The sequence below is a fragment of the Rhinolophus sinicus genome, linkage group LG05 (assembly GCF_036562045.2).
Source record: "Rhinolophus sinicus isolate RSC01 linkage group LG05, ASM3656204v1, whole genome shotgun sequence".
Lineage (NCBI taxonomy): Eukaryota > Metazoa > Chordata > Mammalia > Chiroptera > Rhinolophidae > Rhinolophus > Rhinolophus sinicus.
The window spans coordinates 126830836-126840037 of NC_133755.1; the positions used below are offsets into that span (position 1 = coordinate 126830836).

The 9202-nt window shown below is 33.8% G+C and overlaps 1 pseudogene; it reads right to left on the reverse strand.

The window, feature by feature from the left end:
- Positions 1-1681: 1681 nt before the first annotated feature.
- Positions 1682-2246, reverse strand: LOC109454886 (large ribosomal subunit protein eL8; annotated as a pseudogene).
- Positions 2247-9202: the final 6956 nt, after the last annotated feature.

Sequence of the window (9202 nt, forward strand, 5' to 3'; positions counted from 1 at the left end):
GTAAAGAAAAGTACCCAATGAATATATAGAAACTATTTCAATTTTATATTTGATTGCTTAAATACTGATTAAAATATTTTAAGATGTTATTTCATCAATTAAATTAGTAATTATACAAATGAGAACAATCAAGGCTAGTGTAAATTTGTAGATATGACATTTTCATAGTGTGGTTGTGAGAATAGAAATAGTTGTAAACTTTGTGGGAAGCAGTGCAATATGTTTCAGTATATTTTCATTTCTGTCATTTTACTCAATAATTCTACTTATTGGTGTCTATACTCAGGACGTAACCCAAATATGACAAAATATGTCCATTATAATAAATGGTAAAGCAGTGGATGTAATTGACTGTCTAGCAATAAGTAAATACTTTATTTGTAGTGTATCTTTAAGTGAATTATAATGTAATCATTAAACTTATGTTCATCAAATAGTTCTGAGAAGAAGAACTTTTAGAGGTATAATGTTAAGTGATAAAGTATTAAAATATGTGGTGCAAATACATAGAAAAACAATGGAATGAAAGCCTGAAATGTCGATGGTAATCTCCTTGTAGTAAAATACATATGCTTTTAAAAATTTTCCTACATACTTTTCAGTATTATCCATGTTTCTTTATTGACTATGTATTAGTTTATATTTATATCAATATTTAACAATTATAAGAGAGAAATTGTTTAATTTTGGTTAAAACAGTCTCAGTGCATGAATTCATTTGCACATTTAATTGACAAATATTGCAAGTATCCACTACATGCAAGGGACTCTTCTACAACTTGAAGTTGATATTTAAACAAGATGGATGTAAGTACTGCTTTATAGAGCTTACATTCTAGTGTAGCAAGAAAATAAACATCAGTTTCATTAGAGTAAAGAATGGGAAATGAAAGTAAATGCAAAGGTGAAGAGAAATGAAAAAATAGAAATATGCACTTAACTTTTTCACTTTTGCAAGAGGGGAGCTGAAAATCACAGTTAGTTTTTTGTTTTTGTTTGTTTATTTGTTTTTAATTTAGAGAATACTTTATTAGTTCTGTAATCAAACCCATGTAGATAAGACCTTACATATTTAATACAGTGTGTTACCCCTGTACAAATGGAAAAAAATTATGTTTAACATTTCTAGACCAATATGGCTGTTAATTTCTGTACAATGCCAACCCAACATGATATAACTGGGATACTTTTTCCAAAGTTGACAGCACAGCTAAAGTTTCCAAAAATTCAAATTGTATATATACATGTATATGTATATATATACATGTATATGTATATATATACATATATATAATTTGAATTATATATATATATATATATATATATATATATATATATATATATATTTATGAGACATCTATAAGATTAAGAATTTTGTTGTTGTTTTTATATCAGCAATAATGGAAGTGGTCCAATGGAATAGGAGAAGTGGATAACATGGAAAAAAGCATTCATGAGAAAAGAGGATGAAATCCAAATCACAAATCAAAGAACTAAACTTTGATACAAGAAGAGAACTTTATTTTCTTTAAATGACAAATGGCAGAAAATACAGTCACAGGTCATAAAAGATTTATATTTGAAACGTTGGGAAAAGGAGAAAATTCAGTCACCCCCCCTCCCTTTTTTACTGAAGGAGTCTTATTATTACTTCATGTACAGAAAACACAACAGTGTACACTCATCCCAGCTTGGTGGCCAGTTCTTTAGTCTTTGCCTTTTCCAGTTTGGCAATGCAAGCCATTGACTTTGGGCCCAGGACGTTGCCTCAACAACGACCGCAGATCTCATGGTAACTGTTGTAATTTGTTCAGATAGCTTCCACCAGCTTAGCCAGTGCTCCTTTCTCTTCCTGTTAAACTGCTTGAAGGCGACAGTGATACGGGTCTTCCTGTGGACTAGATGCCCCACCCTGGCCTTCCCCTTGATAATGCGGTAGGAAACCCCATCTTACTGCACAAGACAGGCAGGAAAACAACTGGCTCCATGGGATCCACAGCATGTGCAATCGCTACCAGCTGAGCTTTCTTGTTCTCCACCAATGTGGTGACAGTATTAGCCTCTGCTGAAAGGACAGCTGGTCTCATGGTGGGGACATCCCCCTTCCTGGAAGCTTTCTTCTCAGCCTGAGCCAACCATCTCTGCTTCTTCTCTTGCTTTGTCTCTGACCTGTACTTGTGGGCCATCTTCATGACAGCAGGTGCTGGCACCACCTTCTTCCCCTTAGCCGTCTTCCTTTTCAGCATCTTGGGCAGTGAGAGGAGAGAACTCAATTCCTTTTTTTTCTTGTTTTTAATGAAGAATGGTATAACACCATGAGCTAAGCATGTCAGGATAGGCATTCGGGTGAAAAAATGAATTAACATAAGAAATTTGAAGAAAGTGAAGAGTTTGTGAAGTATTTTAACTATTTTGGAAAGTAGAAAGTAAACTTACCACGAAAATGTAGCAATATTGCTGGGAGCTTGATTTACGAATTTAAAGTATATCCTCTCTGCCTGATTGTATGACTTTCTTCAAATAAATTTAGCTCCTCTTATTCCGATGTAGATAAGTGTGTACAAGGTCATTATGATTTGTCCAAACTGTAAACTGGTTCCTCCATCCAACATTTGTATTATCCATAACCCTCATCAATAAAAAAGGCATTTATTAAGCAAGTACTTACTTAATAATATGTGCTTGTCTGAAAAGACAACAAAATGATGGGACGAGACCAGATGAGACAGTGGCTACTTTAGAGAACTTAATCCAAAAGCAGTGCTCTTATAGCAGTTCCAAAGATTATGCTAGTTGTTCAGAATGTACTGAAAAGACAGTGGTAGAACAAGAATATGATGAAAAGAACTGGAGGTAGTCTAAAACAGTGTTTTTTCTAAGGGTTTCCTCTTCCCTAATTCTTTTCCCTTTATATGTTCTCTTGCCAAGTCTTGCATGCTAGGAATGTTCTCTACTTATGTCAGGCACCGTTTCTCTACTTACGCTAGGCAAAATTCAAGGTAGGAAGATAGATGAGTTATCCCAGAAGAAAGAGAAGGTCTTATATGTACCTAATCATATTTGACATTATAAGTATCCAAATACATGTGAGAATAAAGTGTACAGGAGTGAATGAATAATTTGTCTCATAGCAGTAGGAAAAATTACCATTCATGTTAGTGCTTCTAACTTTTCTTGATTCAAAACCACCTAAATGACATCTTTTTAGTAAAAGCAAATAAAACATTGTGGAAAGAAAGTATCGTGGAATGTATTCATGAATCTGAATCATAAAAGTAAATTGGCGTAAGAAATAACCACATTATCAGAGTGAAGGATACTGAATCATGGAACAGAATGAACAAAAACAACTTTAGTTAAATTGCTTGATAACTGTTCATGTTTTTGTAGTCATGATCTACGAGAGTGGATATTTAAAGTTCTCCTTCAATCCCTATGATTTCCTATTGATTTTATGGCACGCTCACTCCCAAATCTCTCTATCCTTTATCTGTGTCAGTCTCTCTCACGTTGCCATACCCTGTCTGACAGGAGAAGGGGAAAGGACACAATTGAGCACCAGGAAGAGAGTATGTAAACCCACTCAAATTGAAAACCAGTAAACTCACAGTTCATTAAACTGCTAAGCCACCCCCATGCAACACAAACTCAAAGCACCTGCAGTAGAAACACAAGGGCACTTTTCAATGATTTAGTCATTTAGAAGTGTGTTTATATGTGGTCTGTATATATTTGCTTTTTATTTTTCTTTTCAAAATTTATTACCCTTAATTGCAACATCATTCACTGTAATGTTGCAGCCCTCGGTCAATGCCAAGATGGGATTTAGAGAGGTTCCGATTGCCTGTTCAGTGTTCCAAATTCTTTCCTTTAAGTTTCAGCTCATCCTTTCTTCATTCATTCAATGTGTTAGACACAATTGCTGGTGATCCAAAGACTAATAACTACTCAGTCACACAGAACCTACAGATGATGCTATATTTGAATTGCTACAATTCAGACTGACAATAAGGAAAGGAGACAGGAAATACCATAAAACACAAGCAAACAAACAACAAAGATAAATAAGACATGAAAAAGTGCATTGTATGTGGTTACTCCTACTTTTTCTGTAGAGCTGAGTGGTCTATATAAAAGAAAAATTAGACTTAATAATCAAATAACTTTTGTGCAAGTCTAAGAAGCTACTGGCTGAAATTAAATGGAAAAAGTAAAGCCATATTTGTGTTATAGAGAGACAACTTTGGAGGAACTATAGAAGACGGAATGGAATAAAAGAAGGTTAGAGGTAGCGGTAAGGCAGAGATGAGGCAGAGGTATCTATTCCAGTAGTCCCAGAGGATGCTACGAACACTTGAAATAAAGTACTGGCAGTAAGTGTGAAAATGATAAGGAGAAATGTAAGGCATCCTCTGGATGGAGAAGCAAGAGGACTTAAGAAACAATTGCATATGATGGTTAAGAAGGAGAGACATCAAGAATGTCCTTTTGTTGTCTCGGGCAAATGAATGGTTAGTGTGATACCATTCACTGAGATCCACAAAAAGTTATAAAGGGTTTTGCTTTTTGAGTCTTTTCTAAAAATATTGGGATTTTTAGAAGTAACACCTTAAGCCCTTTTCATTTTGTACCTTTCATGTAATGGTTCCACAGATACTAAGTGCAAAACGCCCCCGCACAAGACCTAGAACAAAAGCCAACTTTAGGATTTTGCCTGAGGCTAGCCCTGGGTACAAATAACTTGTGTAATTTCCATAATTGGATTTTAATGGGTAAAACTCTGTGGATTTTTTTTTTTTTCCTTTCAGAAGAATGCCAATATCTCATGTAATACCAATATACCAGTGTTAACAGGATGTATTTAGGAGAACAGCCTAAGGCTGTTTTCACATGTGCAGTATCAGGTGTGATTACAATATTGTTTCTCCCATAACTTGGCCAGATACAGTTCCTCTGTGTGGGGCTGCATAGTTGTCATGTAACAAGTCACAGCTGAACTATTTAGACACGTTAGTTAGCAAGCATCATATGACTGTTTCTAGCAAAGTGACCATTAGTATAAGGCTAAATGTTGGGGGTTTTTTGTTGTTTGTTTTTTGTTTTGTTTTTTCCACAAACTAAAAGACTTTAAAATAATCCAGATTAGATATTGTTTACAAAGCAAAGTGAAAGACCTGTTCAATTCAGGTTTCCGAAATAGAATTCTCTTACAAAATTTACAAGCTACATTTATAGAAATAAGAAATATGCTCATTCATGACTATATAGACTTTCCACAACTATCATGGCTAAAAATATCAATATATTATGGTTTATAGAAAAATCTGATTTTAGAAATGTATGATTTTAGTAGAAAAGTATATGATTTTAGAAAAGTATAAAAAAAATCAACTTGTTGGTCTACTGCTGAATGATTAATCTATTCCTTGCCTATGACAGCACATTTCACTAATTCAATTATTATTATTTTTTTTGTTTCCACAGTTTGAATATAATACTAATAGTCATGTTTCTGATTGCTTATGGGCATGATTGCATAACTAATGATGATTGCCTCATACATGCATAAAATAAACATTTTATTTTAGTAAATAATGTTCATAGTTTACTATTTAGACACATTGAGATGCAAACCCTCTTCAAACCATGGAGTATAATACATTCATATCCCATAGGTAGGGTTCCCAGGTGGGAATTCCCGCCATTCTCAGGATTTTTTTTTTTGCTTTCCTGTTCCCAAATCCCAAGATATAAATTATTTTCTGTTCTCCATGATGAATCATTTCCACAAAGTGACAGCCAATACTACCAACCACCTGGGTTCAAGGAGCCAATTTTCCCAATTTCCCAACCAACTTTTCTCGGGATTCGGGAATGGGAAAGCAAAAGAAATTCCTGAGAACAGGCGGGAATTCCCACCTGGAAACATTACCCATAGGTCATCTCAGAGGAAGGAAAAAAAAAAAAGAATCACTCTTAGTTATAATACAGAATGCAAACAAGTAGCATTACAAAGTTATTTAATTTACAATTCCATTGTAGTTTGAAAATTTTCAATCAGCAACGATACATAAATGCTTATGTATGTTTGCTCTAAATACCAGTTGATACAAGTATCTGTCATTAATAAATATAACTTTAGCTCCTACAGTAAATTAACAAACAAAAATCACCGCAAAGGAAAACAAACCAAACAAAATTCAGAGGTAAAAAAACAAAAAACAAAAACAAAAACAAAAACAAACAAACAAACAAAAAAACCCTAAGTAAATATTGAAATTGTAGAAGTAATAAATAATTTACATCCAGGTTCAGGATTCCATTTAGATTTTACAAAAAATGTTTATCAGCTGATATTCCTAATAGAAGCCTACAGCTTTTAGTTCAATTATTGCTCCTGCAGCTGAATATTACAAAATACTGAGAGATGGACACTATTCTAACTAGAAATAGCACCTACTAGAGTATACTTTTGAAGTTTCTGAAACAAAATGTATTTAAAAGATTTTCTCTAGTTACTTTGATATTCAACCTTGATCAATTTTCATTTGAAGAGGTAATTGTAAAATCCCCAGAGTCCCCAAAACAACATAATTAGAAGTTCAACCACAAATTCAAACAAAATGAATCCCCATTTACCAAAGAAAGTGATGTGAACATCTTGCCTTTTGTCTAAATACATTGATTATTTTAATTACAAATTGTGGGAAAAGTGAATGAGTCATAGCATTCAGTATCTACCATATATGTGCATGTGCATGTGTGTGTATTTTTATATCTTAAAATGAAGTAGGCAACAGGCAACAAACAATACTATAATAATATATGACTTTAAATGCTGAGTATACATTATTTTTAAATTGTATACACGCATTCTATATGTACGAGGATGTTTCTTGCAGGAAGAGAACTATGATGTTCTTCCTGTTATGAGAATGGGATCTAAATTAGTTGACTGCAGAACAGGCATGATAAGGTCATAAGGAGTCTTTATAAACTTAGATAAAATTTGTATTCAGAAATGTGTCCTTTGCCCTAGTTCTGGGATGGCAAGTAGTTGTGTGTGGGGTGGGGATGTCATACAAATGTAATGCAAGTGCACTACTCTCAGAATCTTTACCAGTGAATTAATCCAATGCACACACTTGAATCTGAAAATTAAATGTTTGTCTACATTGGGGTTATAGTTCAATCTTTATAAAGATTAATGCAAGTGATTTTTTAGTACTCATCTGGCTGCAGCAGTGGGCCTTGAATAAAAATAAAGTGGGCCTGAGAATAAGCCCCTGTATACACTATGGGTAGTAAGATCTTTGAAAATATTAACCGGCCAAGGAGTCAAAGAGAGACATGGCAAATACAGGTCACACTGCTGAACTCTCAGTTGTATTATGTTTTGTTCCTTTTTGTTTTGTTTTTTCCTATTTCTTTATTATACTACAAAGTTTTCATTTTCATTAAGATTTCAGAAAAGTTTATTCCACTTTGTTCTATTTAGAGAAAAGTAAACCAATGACACCTATAGGTAGCAGGAAAAAGCAGATATGAAACTGTAATAGGTAACCCAAAGTGATGTCTGGGGCAGCAATCCACAAGAGGTGACAGCAATTCAAATTGATAAGGATTCTCTGGGGACCATCACCAACAGTCAATGTCAGAGGAAGGAAGGGATGGAGCGAGAAAGAGAAAGAAGGAAAAGAAGTAGGTTAGGAGGGAAGAAGTGAAAGAGTGAAGGAGGACTGCATGAATTTCCAGCAGGCAGGTGGGAAGCAGACTTCCTGTGAGGAGTCGTGTTGTCAAGGTATTAAAAAAAAAAGTGGTAGCCTGTAGTCTGGGGAATTAAGGCTTGGTAATATAACTTGAAGTTATATTAATATATATATATATATATGGCTATATATGGTTATATATATAGCTATATATATATATATATAACTATGTAACTATATATATAAAACTATATATGTGTGAAACTTTTTAGCGTCAATGCTATATTTCATATGGAAACTGATAATCATTTTGTATAGATGAAATGAGAGAAAACAGTGTAATCTTCACTTCTCTCAACCCTCAACTGCTTGACTTTTCAGTTGACACAAACCTGATGCAAATATTCCTGAAAGACTGATTTGGGTATTTTTTTTCTATAAAATGGTTGAAATGTTACACTTAAACTCAAGATGACCACAAATCTGAAAACTTAGAATACAGATAGCTGAGTCACCACAACTAAAATACCACTGACCTGTCTCATAAGGCCACAGCCTTCCAGCAGCTACTCATCATATACCCTGGGGGGATATTATTCACAAATCTAAAATACACATAACAGAGAGGCTTATAAGCATTCCTCCCATGCCACATAAACATGGTATGGGAGTTGAGACATTTATCCTCTCTCTCTCTCTCTCTCTCTCTCTCTCTCTCTCTATTTAAATAATCCCAATGTATATATTGTGAACTATCAGTAGAGAATTTAACCAAATTTTTTGTTAAATTTTAAATAGTTGCTGTTATAACTTTACTTACGTTTATTTTAGAATAACAGATGTGACATACAATATTTATTGACCACATTTTAGAGGTTTTAAATTCATTCTGTTAGCAGATAATTTTTAAATATTTCATAATTTACCTTTTTAAAAATCCCTTTATAGTATCAACCTGAAATCCTTCACCTGTTGTTCAACACACATACACACACACACACACACACACACACACACACACAATATAAAATTAAATAGTGTCTACTTCTATTCTGTGCCTCTATCCTGACACTTCAGCTTATAATCAGCTATCTCTTATTGCTTGATTACTAGAGAAAATGCAAGGACTATAGATAAATAGATAGAGATTGATATCTAGGTAATTTGATTTAGGAGAAATTGGGTCCAATTCTGGCTGAAAAACTTTTTTTTCCAGTGTTCTGTTGTGATACATATAACTCTTGGCCTTAATTCAATCATTAAAGAGTCACTCCAAGTAATTGGAATTTAAAACCTCTATTTGTGTTGCCTGGGAAAGATGAGATATTAATCACATTGTTCGATTCATTCAAAACATTAGTAATTCATTTTAAAAAGTATTATTATGCTTTTAATCGTATTTGCTGTGGGAATGCAAATGAACATAAGCTATGAGTATTGCCCTCAAGGTGCTCTTAGTTTTCTGGAGGGTGAAAGGGTGGTATACAGACATG